The sequence below is a fragment of the Xenopus tropicalis genome, chromosome 2 (assembly GCF_000004195.4).
Source record: "Xenopus tropicalis strain Nigerian chromosome 2, UCB_Xtro_10.0, whole genome shotgun sequence".
Classification (NCBI taxonomy): domain Eukaryota; kingdom Metazoa; phylum Chordata; class Amphibia; order Anura; family Pipidae; genus Xenopus; species Xenopus tropicalis.
The window spans coordinates 157,078,560-157,094,119 of record NC_030678.2 but is presented as its reverse complement, the minus strand read 5'-3'; the positions used below and the strand labels follow the sequence as shown (position 1 = coordinate 157,094,119).

The window sequence follows — 15,560 nt, the reverse complement described above, 5'->3', positions numbered from 1 at the left end:
GTTATAAATTGTAACACCAGTGTTTTAGTCCCTCCTCCCCTGCCAGGATTTCAGATGATGCAGAAAGAGAAGAACTGTTTTGCAGCTGGATTTCATCTTATAAAATGGTATTTATTCCTACTTTTTGAAGGGACAGATTACAGGGATAGGTATATTAGGGGTTTCTGTGTTGTGTGGGGCACTTTTTGGTTCAGAAGCCGGAGTTTGGAAGCCTGGGCCACCAGGAGACCTTAGACTAGAGATCATCATTCTTTTTGGTAACGTTACACTTTTTTTTGGTCAGTCATTGGTTCACCTCAAATTTCATTCTAACCGGCCTCCAATGGTTTTGATGTCCATGTGGGGGGAGGGGCAACCGCGCCTTTTGTGAACCACATACCTGCTTTGCGTAATATTTTGCCCTGTATCCACTCAACTTCTATCTTACCTTATATCATCACATTCTAGGGTTGATTCACTAAAGGTCAATAAAATGTGCGCTATTTATAGCGTGCGTTAAAAATTTTATCGCACCTAATTTTTTGCGAATTAACGCACAATTCACTAAAAGCATACTTACGTTAATTTAGACGCGATGCTGCTTGTGTTATTTAGTCGCGAATACTATTTTCGTGCGGTATTTGACAGAACGAGCGCTAATTAACACACTGTGTACAAATAGTCGCCGCATGCGAATAAAGCACGCCATGTTAGCCATACATGCCATTACTTTCAGAAAATTACTGTACTGAAAATGACCATTTCCCTGCAAACTGGAGGCTGCATCACTCTGGGGCCAACACAGACTTGAATAAATCCCACTGCAAAGTCCATATTGTGTTGCCAAAAGCTCATGAACTGTACTTTTCTATAATTACCGTCTGCCCCAAGTAGGGGTTAATTTTCGCACAGACTACTGCAATATTTGGCGCGTATAAGTGTTTGTGAATCATGCGTTAGTATTATTTCTGTGCGCAAATGAACACATGCGGTAGCATGAAATTTAACGCACGCGTTAATACTTTAGCGAATGGCGGGTTGTTTTCCGCGTTAATTTTAACTCAAAAAAGCGTGCAATAAAACTTATCGACCTTTAGTGAATCAACCCTTCTGTCTTCCTTCTCTTCTTGCCTTTAATCTAACCTATTCCATCTCCAGGTGTCTCCAGTGGTTTGTTGCCCAGCATCTGGGAAACACTAGAGGGAGTAACATTTTGGCAGCCCCAGTGAATATCCCTTTCCTTCTACTTTAAAGTGAAAGGAAGAATAAGAAATATGCCCAAGAGCTATGTCTGTATGAGCTTCCATAGTCATTGGAGGGCAGCTGAAGTTACTACATATCATGAAACTCGGGAACAGATGATTACATCTGGGTGCAGCGTTCATTTTCCTTTTTTATAACGAAACTATAGCATTTGTGCATCTGGAGGAGCTTATTGTATCCCTGCCCATAATGTGTATCTGTAGTTGGTGAATATTGCTCAGGGCATTTAATCCCTCTGCCCTTTGTCTCCTGTCAAAGAATACTATGTGGTGTCTGGCATCCCAGCATACATTGCTGTGGGGAGCGAAATAATATAAAGGTATCAGTTTGTGGGTCATATACATCCTACTTGTTATATATAAGATCTATGACAGCCACGTGTAACCCTGTCACTACTACCTACTATATTCTGAATGCTCAGCATAACCTCAAAAATCCTCCAATAAGGATTAATTATATCTTAGTTGGGATCAAGTACAGGTACTGTTTTATTATTACAGAGAAAAGGGAATCATTTAACCATTAAATAAACCCAATAGGGCTGTTCTGCCCCCAATAAGGGGTAATTATATCTTAGTTGGGATCAAGTACAGGTACTGTTTTATTATTACAGAGAAAAGGGAATCATTTAACCATGAAATAAACCCAATAGGATTGTTCTGCCCCCAATAAGGGATAATTGTATCTTAGTTGGGATCAAGTACAGGTACTGTTTTATTATTACAGAGAAAAGGGAATCATTTAACCATTAAATAAACCCAATAGGGCTGTTCTGCCCCCAATAAGGGGTAATTATATCTTAGTTGGGATCAAGTACAGGTACTGTTTTATTATTACAGAGAAAAGGGAATCATTTAACCATTAAATAAACCCAATAGGGCTGTTCTGCCCCCAATAAGGGGTAATTATATCTTATATCTTATACACGGAGTATCCATTGGCATTGTGATGCCTCTCACTTTATCGCCTCTGTTAACTCCCAAATGTGCCACAGCCCTAATGCCGGCAGAAAATGTGCCCGTAAGTTGAAATAAACAATTGTTTAAAGAAGTGTCTGCTATTTTCTTTTTTCCCTTGTATGCTAGCATATGGAGAAATGTTCCTCCCTCCTTAAATCCAGGAGCAGGCTACAATGCCAGAGAGTAAAATTAGCTGGGTGTGTGGTTTCAGTGGGATGGAATGCAAGAGGCAGCCAAACATGTGAGTGCATTTTCCTTCAGTGATATTCGCCTAGGCCTAAAATATCTTCCCCTGCCCATCAGAAGAGTTGTGCAGCAGCGCAGGGCGAGCCTCCCGTGTGTCCCAAACCATCAGAATTTTTATTTTTTTTCTTTCCAACACAGTGGCCCCATCCCTGCTGGGAGATCAGAGGTAGGATTTTCCTTGTGTCTATTATCGTTGTGACTTCAAGAAAACTTTGTTTCTTTTTCCCTGACAGCGTCTACAGAAATATCAGTTGTCCTTTGCTTTCTGCATTCTCAGACCTGTTATAGTTCCTTTCTGGCAGACGATATTTGTGTAGGGATTTTAACTGCCGGCTTCCTAAAGTGGTTTACGTTCCTTTTGTGTTGTATTTAAAGAAGTGTCAGAATTGTTAAATGTGAGTGTCAGAACTGGCCAATGGGACATGGAAGCCTTCAGGAGGGAGGGGTGCACTTGTGTTTCATGTCATTGTGTGTGTCTGTGTCTGTGTGTGTCTGTGTGTGTGTCTGTGTGTGTGTCTGTGTGTGTGTCTGTGTGTGTGTCTGTGTGTGTCAGTAGTTCATACATAGATCTGTATTGTACATTGCTTCAAAGGAGTTGTCTGGAACTGTGGCTAAAGGTAAAATACATCTTTGCTCTACACACAAGTTTGTGACCATGTGTTAAGCTCTTTAATTCGTTTCTTGGGATCACCCATATGAGAATTAACTATTAAGTTAGTCCTTTGATGACCATGAGAGCCCTTGAGCTTTCCATGTTTGTGTATAACTCTGCCGATTGGGCTTTTCTTGCGCTATATGTTCCTTTGAGAGATTACTCCTAAATGTCTGGTCCACTGTACACTCCAGTTCTGATGCATGTGTGAATGTGTATTCTCCTGTGAGCAGTGTCGGACTGGGACCCCAGGGGCCCACCAGGAAACCCTAGACCATGGGCCCACTCTCCAAACTATTTTTCATCCACTTCTCACTCAACCTCTATATATTCCTAGTTTTTAATCTTTACATACTATAATCTATTCTTCTTTATATTTAATCGATTTGTTCCCATAGAGCAGTGTTTTTCAACCTTTTTTGGGCAAAGGCACACTTGTTTCATGAAAAAAATCACGAGGCACACCACCATTAGAAAATGTTAAAAAATTTAACTCTGTGCCCAGCAGCAGTGCCCCCCTAGTACATTGGTGCCCAGCAGCAGTGCCCCCCTAGTACATTGGTGCCCAGCAGCAGTGCCCCCCTAGTACATTGGTGCCCAGCAGCAGTGCCCCCCTAGTACATTGGTGCCCAGCAGCAGTGCCCCCCTAGTACATTGGTGCCCAGCAGCAGTGCCCCCCTAGTACACTGGTGCCCAGCAGCAGTGCCCCCCTAGTACATTGGTGCCAAGAGCAGTGCCCCCCTAGTACATTGGTGCCCAGCAGCAGTGCCCCCCTAGTACATTGGTGCCAAGAGCAGTGCCCCCCTAGTACATTGGTGCCCAGCAGCAGTGCCCCCCTAGTACATTGGTGCCAAGAGCAGTGCCCCCCTAGTACATTGGTGCCCAGCAGCAGTGCCCCCCAGTACATTGGTGCCAAGAGCCAGCCCCCCTAGTACATTGGTGCCCAGCAGCAGTGCCCTCATAAGTCAGTGTGCCCTGTGGCCCCCCCTAATACATTGGTGCCCAGCAGCATTTTACTTCTGCTCTTCAGCGGCTTCAGCAGCATCTTCCCCTCACGCGCGCCGCCTCTGCACTTCTGCCTACACGCGACCGCACACAGGCCCTTTTATAACGTTGCGCCCCGTGCGTACTGACGTCACCCGTACACACGGGGCGCAACCAATGACAGGGCCCGGATTTTATTAAAGGGGGCCCGAGCTACTAAGAAAAACGGTAGCATCGCCGGGCCCCCTTTGAAAGTAAAAATTTGCTGCCCTGCCTACGGCACACCAGGCAACATCTCGCGGAACAGCGGTTGAAAAACGCTGCCATAGAGAAATGGGAAATTACCATGAATTAGGCCAAATGGCTAGAAGCAGGAGGGCCCACTGACACCTGGGCCCACCGGGAGTTTTCCTGGTATCCCTGTGGGCCAGTCCGACACTGTCTGTGAGGATCAGGTATGGTTGTTATTAATAATAATAATAATAATATTATTGTATGGGTGATGTTTGGGGGTATAGGCTGATATCTTTGGAAAAGGTTGTGTGTGTGTGTGCCCAAGTCTGACCCGCCTGGGAAGGAGAATATATCATTTACCCAGGTTGGTGCAGTTGTTAAAGAGTTGGAGCTCTGACCTGAGTAAGTGATTAAAGATTCAGTGGTGTAGTGCCTAACAAATTGGTACCTCCCTGTAACTTTACCTTTCCTTGTCCTTTAATTGTATAAGTAGCCAAGGCCACTTTGTATGAAAGGCTGAACATTTAGGGGCACATTTACTTAGCAATTTTGAGAAAAAGTTGATTTTTTTTTTTTTACTTCAAGATATTTTCCCAATTACGAATGGGTTTTGCCAGTACTTGATTTTTCTGATATTGTTTCTCAAAAAAAATTTGAGTTTTTCGAAAATAATCCCCATAAATCTTGGTTTATTAATGTTTTGGGTTTTTTCTTGTCAAAAAAAATGTTGTCAGGTTTGATCTGTTGAGTCCTATGGAGGCTTGGAACAGTAGAGAAATAAAATAGTCAGTGACAACCTGTCCTTGACACATTTTCAAGGAGAAGTTATTTTCTGTTTTCTGTTTCACTCAGTTTTAAGGGGAAGTTAACCCCCTTATTGATTTCCAATTCACTCAGTTTCAATGAAAAGTTAATTCCTTCATTGTTTTCTATATCACACGTTTTCAAGGGGAAGTTAATCCCATCATTGTTTTCTATTTCACACATTTTCAAGGGGAAATTAATCCCATCATTGTTTTCTATTTCACACATTTTCAAGGGGAAGTTAATCCCATCATTGTTTTCTATTTCCGATGTTTTCAAGGGGAAGTTAATCCCTTCATTGTTTTCTATTTCACACATTTTCAAGGGGAAGTTAATCCCATCATTGTTTTCTATTTCACACATTTTCAAGGGGAAATTAATCCCATCATTGTTTTCTATTTCACACATTTTCAAGGGGAAGTTAATCCCATCATTGTTTTCTATTTCACACATTTTCAAGGGGAAGTAAATCCCTTCATTGTTTTCTATTTCACACATTTTCAAGGGGAAGTTAATCCCATCATTGTTTTCTATTTCACACATTTTCAAGGGGAAGTAAATCCCTTCATTGTTTTCTATTTCACACATTTTCAAGGGGAAGTTAATCCCTTCATTGTTTTCTATTTCACACATTTTCAAGGGGAAGTTAATCCCTTCATTGTTTTCTATTTCACACATTTTCAAGGGGAAGTTAATCCCATCATTGTTTTCTGTTTCACCCAGTTTCACCTAGTGAAACTTTGCACATTATTGTGTCCAAGAATAAGTGCCAGTGCTCCTAAAAAGGCTGTGGGAGAAATTCCTGTTTGGGAAAATAAAAAGCATTTGTGGAAACGAACATCTATTTAAACTCCAAATTTTTGAGATTTAACAATACTTTTGACTGGAAAAATTCAGGATTCTTGAATGTAAACTTGAAATTTCCGTACAAACGATTCAGGCATTATTGTGACATTTTATAAATACAACAATGATCGAGTTAAATCAGATTTATAGAATGACAAGTTTATACAGTTTTCAAGGCCAGAAAAAAATGAATTCTAGTACTGTATATACTCGAATATAAGCCAAGAATATAACCCAAAATGTGCTGAAAAAAGTCACCCCCGGCTTATACTCGAGTCAGGTGCCATGGGTCCCTCCAGACTAGCACCCTCTCTCCTTTGTGTGCAAATTAGGCCACCTGCAACCAGACCCTCCAGTGCCCTGGCCTAGGCTCCCACTAGCAATAATTATTTCCCCTTACATCCCTCCGGGACTGGGTCTGCTGCTAGTTTGCCAATGTGCAATGAGCGTGGGGTAGTACTCATATTGTTTTTGTTGACCCTCTTCTCCGCTTACAGAGCTAGTTTACTGATTTTCTTTGAAATAAATATTGAAAAACATATACCCCACTGATGCCTCAATTAATGTAATTTTATTGGTACAGGTATCGGACCCCTTATCCGGAAACCCGTTATCCAGAAAGCTCCGAATTACGGAAAGCCCGTCTCCCATAGACTCCATTTTAATCAAATAATTCAGAATTTTAAAACTGATTTCCTTTTTCTCTGTAGTAATAAAACAGTAACTTGTAATTGATCCAAACTAAGATAGAAATAATCCTTATTGGATGCAAAAGATTCCTATTGGGTTTAATTAATGTTTTATTGATTTTTTAGTAGACTTAAGGTGTGAAGATCCAAATTACGGAAAGATCCCTTATCCGGAATGCCCTTGGTCCCGAGCATTCTGGATAATGGGTCCTATACCTGTATTTATTTTGATTGTTAAAACTTAGCAGTAGCGGCTGCATTTCCCACCCAAGGCTTATACTCGAGTCAATAAGTTTTTCTAGTTTTCTTAGGTAAAATTAGGTACCTCGGCTTATATTCGGATCGGCTTATACTCGAGTATATACGGGAAATAAGTCCCTTAGAGTAATGACAGGCTGAAATATGTCATCAACAAGCTGATGTGGTCCACTATCCGATGGGAAAATCAAGCCTGCTCCATTAATATCTGGTGATTTTTGGTAAGATATTGGTCTGAATCAGTGTGAAGGGGCCGATCTGCCTGGGTATTGCTACCTTTAGCTGGGCGTATCAGGGAAAGGTCTGTTCCTTTGGCGAGGTATGGCCAGTGTATGGGCAGCTTTAATCAATGGGCATCACTTTGGTACCGCTATTTAAATAAACTCCTTAATGTGCCTTGTGTGCTGTTTCCCTTACAATCCATATAAGAGATGTTTCACCAAACGACTATGTTGCCCAGCGTGTTTATTCCTGGAAGCTATTTGTTTTGCATCATTCTGTATTCATGCTGTATTCCCTATGCGCCCGCTGTCTATGCAAATAATAGCTTTGCCTTTTGGATATCACTTTGAAGTAGTTGATGATTGTTCCTTTACAGTTATTTCTCAGCTCATAGTTAAATAAGATTCGGTGAAATACAAACTGTAATAAATGTGTACTCCAGCTGAAATGACTGCTGTCCTCTTTGATTTGGGGTAATTGTAACTTAGCATTGTCAGAGATCCCAATCCGATCCCTGCAGTCACTGCACAGGGAAGTAAAGATAAAGCAGCCATTGAAATATCCCCAACAATATTCTAAGCTATACAACAGAAATTCCAGGGATTTTTTTAAATCTTAAGGCAGCCATACACATGTCCATTGGCAGCCATACACATGTCCATCCAGGGCCATATTTACCATGTAGGCACTTGGAGGCTTGTGGCTATGGTGGTGTCTAAATGGTAATAGCTCCCCCACCACCAATGGATACTTCTCGACTAAATCTGGTGGTGGAGTAGGGAGAAGACGCACATGCCCCGATGGGGGTGAATAGAGGTCTGGAAACACTCTTGGTAAAATACAGCACCATCCACAGTAATGGACCCTGTGGCTTTTCTTCACTTCTGCCTCTGCCAATGTACCCTGTACTCCCCAACCTGGTGTATTGGCAGATGAAATTTTCAGATCTTTTCAATCCCAAGCCAACCTATATCCAGTATCAGACTGGCCCACCAGGATACCAGGAAAACTCCCGGTGGGCCCAGGTGTCAGTGGGGCCTATTGCTTCTAACTATTTGCCCTATTTCATGGTCATTCCCTATTTCTGTATGGGAACAAGGAAGCTTGATAGATGGAAGAATAGAGTAGAGCATGTAGAGAAAAGACACTTGGATAATAAAGAGTTTGAGGGAGGAGAGGAGATATTAAAGTTCTGAGAGTGGGTTCATGGTCCAGTATTTTCTGGTGGGTCCGACACTGCCTATATCCATAGTAAGAACAAATAAAAACAAGAATGCAGAGAAGTTTGGGGCACACTAATATTTAGAAAAATGGAAAAACCACTACCACAGTGATCACCCCTCCAGCTCCTGCGTGCCTTAGCCCTTACAGTAAGCGTGCAGGGTGTTTTGTTGCCTGTTTGAAATTCCTACTCTGTAATCCCACTTTGTATGGCAAAGGGATAACAGGGATAGGGCCAGAGTATGGCAAGCGGAGCCAGGAATGGCCTAGATTTGAGTCTGTTTAAATAATATAAGCTGCTGGGAAGGTGGAGTTGACAGGCCAACTTGCAGGGCAGCAGTAAAGAGAGACTGAAGTTTATCATCACAAGACTTGGGGACTTGAAAGTGTAAAAAGATAGCTTGCCTTGTGTCAAAAATTAAAAACATAAAAAGTCTATTTGCTCTTTTAAAAAACAGATACTGTAAGTGCTATTAACTGATGCATATTGAATAAAACATATTTCCTTGTTATAGTATATCTTTATGGTTGCCTTCTACTGGCCAACTCTGTCCACATAGATAAATATCATGTGAGGGGTCATACACGGTATGGTCACCTCTTTATAGTTCTATAAATCGGGGCCGGCAATCGATATAGCATATGGGCCATTGCCCCCTATACTGCTGCTCCGTGCACAGACCAGCATGGGGAAACATGGGGAAAGGTTCAAACCTGCCCTACTGACAAACTGACTAATATCCATGGTACTTAGATGTCGCTTGGGATTGTCTGGTCAACAAGTATATCATGAAACCATGCAGGTTTATGGGTACATGTATGGCGAGTGTTACGGATACAAAAGGAGGGTAATTATGCTGCAGTTTTTCAGAATAGCAATTACTTACATTCATTATTTATTTTTTAGGCATTAAACAGTGTTGGGTTTAATAGATCACTGATGAAACTGATTTAATAGTTTAATAACATATTCTTTACATTTAGCAAAATTAACTTAATTATCTTATATATATATATATATATATATGAGAATGAAGAATCCGCAGGTATGGGTTTTTCCTAACGTTCTAGCCTGTGGGAACCCGTAATTATGGTCTAATAACCGAGCACATTTGGAAGTCTTTTTGAACTGAACTCTGCAAAACATCGATGTGCTTGGTATTTCATGAGCATTGTCAGTCTCTGATCTTAATATAGAAACATGAACTGATTATACAGGATGGACTTGCTGGAATTAACACTTTTACTGCCTCAGTGCCAGATTGCCAAGTGAAATTTTGAAAGTTGGCAATAATGTTAACCTGGATTTGACTGATCCTGCTGTCTGGGATGGGTGAATAAATGTGTGCTGTGGTTTGGATAGAATGTTTGTTTTACACCTACAGGTATAACTGCTTCTTCATATGGGGATTGTTAGGTTATTGGCTCCTTCAATTCTTGCTGCCCTCTGAAACTGGCTCCCATCCCCTGCCTGCTCTTCTTCTTTGCTCCAATGGGAATAATGGTGTATGCATCAGCCAGAAATTTGCAAAACTTTACTCTAGGAGTTGGTCATGGGCTTACATGGGGTGTTTCCACTTCAGGGATTAATCACAAGGAATTGTGGGAACTAATCCCAAAGATCTCAAAAGAAAATCCCATGATCAGATGCCTTACTACAAACTGGTGTCACCCTTCTTCAGGCTTATCGGTGTAGTGTAAGGTTTTCAGATCAGCTTAGGTAGAGCCAGGGGTATGGATCCACAAATAAATCAAAAGGGTTGAGGAGAGCACCTTTTGATTTGATTTAGGCTCTACCTAAGCTGATCCAAAAACCCTGCACTACACTGATGAGCCCCAGGAAAGGCGAAACCGGTCTGTAGGGAATCTGATCAGCTCTTATCCTGCCTTCTGCTTTAAACCCAGTGGGTGAGCTTTAGCCGGTAGGATAACTCCATGTCAATGGGATTTTCTTGGACCTCTCCTCAACCCTTTTGATTTATATGTGGACACTTCATTGATGTCACCACTCATATCACAACCCCTGCTATGACATCATCCCACTATACCTCGCCCATCTCTGACATCAGTAGAGGGGGCAGATCAGGCATGGATTTTAAAAACATTGAAAAGCATCAGGCCCAGTCTTGAACCCCACAGCAGGGGCTTAACAATAAATGAAATATACCCTGTGATTGATATGTGACCTAGGAATATAGGGGATTTTCATAGGGCCTTGAATGATCATTTTAATATATTTTTTCAATACAGGTCAATGCTTTGCCAGAACCCTAAAAAAAAGTCTTGTCTGAGGCCCAGTAACTTCTAGTTATTCCACTGTTACTCCAGGCACCCTGAGATGCCAACCTGGATCCTAAGTGATCTGTGAGCATCATGGAAGCGATTGTCATGTCCCTGGCCCCACCCTTTGCCAAGCACCCTGCTTTGCTTTGGACAAAATCAGAGAACTTTTAGTGGACAAATTTAATTTTTTGAAGCCAAAAGCTCTTAATGAACCCACCCCTTTTCCCTAGTTTGAGTGTAGAAGTGATGGAAGGAGGTAGAGTTCCACCCATCTGGTTTTTACCCGGGCAGCCTGGTTTTTGGAAGATAGGGCTGTCCCTACACGTATCTGGATTCCCAAATTAGGAAATCTGGACAGGACTTTGAAGTAAATTAAGCAACCAGCCAATCACTAATTGCTATTTAACAGTCTTGTCCCCTGACATCACAGACCCATCCCTGACGTCTATGGCCCCATACCCCACCTGGACTTTCGTGTTGCAAAAGGTGGCAACCCTTCCTACCCCATCCCCACTGGGGTGCAGCATCAGGTCTCAGGCAGCAGGACCTCCGCAGTGGGGGACACTTTGTGCTGTTTATATAACCATATACCATTGACACACAATAGACAGCCCATAATCTATAACTTGGATTTTTTTGGAGAGCGCTCTAGAGAAGAGTTTGTTCTTATGAGACGCCTGTTCTATGCTGAGAAGTCATTGAAGAGTACCGGAGCTCAGCAGGTAACCTGCCGCTTCAATAAATCTTTTTACTCACACTCTGTGGGAGAAACACACATTTCATGATTTCTTTTTACTCTGAGATGGAATTCACCCAACGTACCAGTGATTCTCTGTATATATCTCTATTTTACAAATGAATGGTTCCTGTGTTACCTTGCTCACTTTCACTATATTTAATAGAACTGTTCCAATATTTCTAAAAAAACAAAATGCCCTTTTCCTTTTAATAGACATGCCAATTATTGGCTGAGTTTTCCTTAGTATGAAAATTACACACATATATTTATTAAAAAAACAAACCCATAAGATCTCAAATAAAATGTTCTCAGAGGCTGTGTGTAATCAAACTGTAACCAAGAGGAAAAACTGCTGATAAAGACAGAATTGCATCCCCTGTGTTGGTGGAACAGTGGGGGATTGTTATTAATGCGCTGTCACAGCGGAGGGGATATTGCATATAAGCCATATTTGATAAGACCCAGTAATTGTGTTTACCACAGGAGCCTAAAACCTTTTATTGTTTATGAGCTTTTTTCTGAGGCTGTTGTCACTAGAAAAGCCCAGTGCTCTTGATGAATTGCAAATAACTCTCCGAAGTGTATTTTTACATTCGCATTGTCCCCTATTTTTTTTTTTTTTTTTTTTGCTGTCAAAACTCCTACTGAAAAGTTAGGTTTTTTTAGGTAAACAGTTGATATTTTTATCACTGTATTGCTGCTTGAGAAGAACATATAGTTTGTTGTGGATAAAAAGCAAAAGTTTAGAACCAGAGACCTGAGGGATACTGGCGGCTGCTCCTCCAGACTGAGTCACGGGAGGCAGTGTGAATTTAGACTGCCAGTTTATATCAAGGATTTTTCCCCTGTCTCTGTCCCTGCTATGATCCAGGTGATAGGTAATAGGCAATTAATCGGTTATTTAAATCCTCCAGCAATATAGTTACATAGTTACATAGGGTTGAAAAGAGTCCATCAAGTTCAACCCATCCAAGTAAACCCAGCACACACAACCCACACCTACCAATCTATACACTCACATACATACACTATATATACAACCACTAATACTAACTGTAGATATTAGTATCACAATAGCCTTGGATATTCTGATTGATCAAGAACTCATCCAGGCCCCTCTTATAGACATTAACAGAATCTGCCATTACCACATCACTAGGAAGGGCATTCCATAACCTCACTGCCCTCACCGTGAGAAACCCCCTACGCTGCTTCAAATGGAAGCTCCGTTCCTCTAATCTAAAGGGGTGACCTCTGGTGCATTGATTGTTTTTATGGGAAAAAAGAACCCCCCCCCCATCTGCCTATAATCCCCTCTAATGTACTTGTACTGAGTAATCATGTCCCCTCGCAAGCGCCTCTTTTGTATGTGTCCTACCTGTTGAAATCAGGTCATTAGAGTTCCTGTACCCTACAGCCCTGAATCCTCTAATGTGGTTGGTCCTTCCCTGCCTTGTTCCTCTGGGTTTGACCCCTGGCCTGTTATTGGATCTCCACTTGTCTGCTTCCTGCCCTGCCTGCCCTGCCTAGCTTGCCACCTGTTTAGACCTTGTGCCTGAACCTGGATTTTTTTTTGTCTGCCTACATTTTCTGTCCTTGGTCAAGTTTTTCCTAATCAAGTATGTTTGTGTGTGATTATACAGCATGTAGGGCTATTCTAACACCCCCAACAGCCAAGGTTGATAGTTGTTAAATGCAGCTAAACTGTAAATTACAAACATGCTCAGAAGCCCACTCAGAGGAATTGTAGATTTATTTGTAGGGATTATGTTTCCTTTTGATGGAGTATAGGTTTCAGGCCCAAAACATCATCCCTCTCCAAAACTAGCTTTATTTTATTTTCTGATTTATTATACTAAACATTAAAAGCAACTGGCAGCTTGAATTTATATCTGCTCCAGTCCATTTTATCTGAAGTTTCTACAAAAACATCAGATTGCGATGCATCTGGCAAAGAAAGAAACTCTTGTCCTTGATCTTTTGTTCTAACTGCACAGAAGAATTTGATAGGGATTGTGTGGTTATTACTAGAACCACTAGCCATATAATATTTAGTAGTTGTGGCACAGTATGCCGTTCATTAGTATCAGCCTCAGAAAATGGGAAGGCTGTGCCCCGTAAAGGAGAAGGGAAGGTAACAACTAAATAAGCTTTATCACAAAGGTCTATGTAAATACAGCCATAAGCACTCACAGAGTCCTCTATCAAAAGAAACAGGATTTCTTGTATTCCTTTGTGTACACATGTACTTCCGTATCAGAAAAAACCTTCATTCCCGGGCCTGAGTCTGCCCAGCTCTCTCCTCTCTCCCTTCCTCTGCTCCCTCCTTCCATAGGAATTCATAATAATTCACTCCCCCTCCCATCAGAATGTGTGATCTGAGCTACCAAAAGCTAGAGCTGCCCACGGAAGCTACTGGGACCAGGCTAAAATGGCAGCTGCTATCTTGAACAAACAAAGAGGGAGGTTCTAGGGTTGTTTACTCAGGTATGGTAAAGCTTTCTGCAGAATAAATATAGCGTTCTAGCTTACTCTAATGTGGCTAATTTATTGGCAGTAAAATGCCAAAATGCCTTTCCTTCTCTTTTAAAATAATTTGAAAAATTTAAATTTAAAAGCTGTGTACAGCAATTAGAAGAAGTTTTATCATGGCTCAGGGGGCCTATTTATTAAAATGTTAGAAAAAAACAATATTTTTTTCACATTTAGGATTGAAAGAGAATCTGTCATAAGAAAACATGTTTGTTACAAAACCCATCAGTTAATTGCGCAGAATCCTGCATTGAAATACATTTTTCAAAAACAGATTTTTTTTTTATATTTTGAAATGTGAGCTTGGTCTAGCCATATTCTTAGTTTCACAGGTGCCCTTAGCCATGTGACTTGTGCTCTGATAAACTTAAGTCACATGTTACTACTGTGCTGCAAGCTGGAGTGATATCACCCCCTCCCTTTACCCACCAGAAGCCGATAGCTATACCCTTCTATGGAGATATCATTAGAGTAGCAAACACATACATTGTGCCCATATTGCTTAAAAGTAGACTTCCATGCTCCCAAGCACCCACCTTTGTTAAGTTTGTGCCATAGACAGTAATAGAGTCAATGGAAAGCTGCAGCCTTTGGGGAAGGACGGTTTTTGATCACCATGATAATCTCTTTAAGAATCTGTTGATCAAAAGGCCCCACGTGTGCCATTAGCCACCACCTCTCTTTGTTCTTCTGCAGAGCTTTCTAGTGGGAGGAAATATTATAGAAGCCATCTAATTATTTCTGCTTAACATGGGATTTCTAGATACGGAGGAGAGAAACATCTTCATGCTCTCCCAAGCAGGAACCAACAAATTCACTACTAACTTCTATTTCTTAAATGTAAACCCAATTATTGGTAAACTCTATGTAATTAAATCGTATGTAGGCTAATTGCTTGGCTTTTTTTCCTCTCTAAAGAAACAAAACTCAGGAGGTCTCCATCTTCAGTCATATCTTGCCTAGATAGCTTCGTTGAGACACATTATTCTTTGAAAAGAAAGTTAAAAAGTCATCAAGGCTCCCTGATGATTTAATATAATTACACTTCTCTGTAATATCTGTATTGCTTACCCTTTTCAAAAATAGACTAAATAAATTTTATAGAGGGTATCATTATTTATTATTTATTTTTTGGGGGGGAGGGGGGTCTATAAAAGGAACATTATGCTGATTTCTATCTTTTTTATGCTAATGTATAAAAAGTCATGCTGAGTTCTCAGGCACACAGAATATATAGTAGGTCTATCGGGATCCCTAAAATACTGCTGTTTGCTTTTACATTGTGTATTTAAAAAAACAGATGCATTGGGTCTGTTTCTAAACTGAATTTACATTGCTTTTAAACATAGATGCTAATAAATATACATATAATAAATATAAATGTTCTTTAAATCCCATATAATGTGCTAAAATCATAAATTCATATGAGCCTTTTTGTATTTTTAATATGGATATTTAAGAGTTCCTTTAGGTACACAAGAAAGACTCCTGATGGGCCTATGTATTAGTTAACCCTCCAGTATGGCCAAGGCTAGGTTTGCTTGTCTGTGTGCACCAGGAATACCAGGAAAACTCCCAGTGGGCCCTGGTGTCAGTGGGCCCTATTGCTTCTAACTACAGTATTTGGCCAGTTGCATGGTCATTCCCTA

General features: G+C 41.0%; 1 protein-coding gene across 5 annotated transcripts in view; it reads left to right on the top strand.

Annotated features, from left to right (window-relative positions):
- Positions 1-15,560, top strand: part of sgcg (sarcoglycan gamma) — a 110,448-nt gene that overhangs the window by 30,090 nt on the left and 64,798 nt on the right. The window contains exon 1 of one of the 5 annotated variants that reach the window (XM_018091369.2): positions 2,431-2,613. The gene's annotated coding sequence lies outside the window, so the exon portion shown is untranslated. 5 annotated transcript variants of the gene reach the window in all.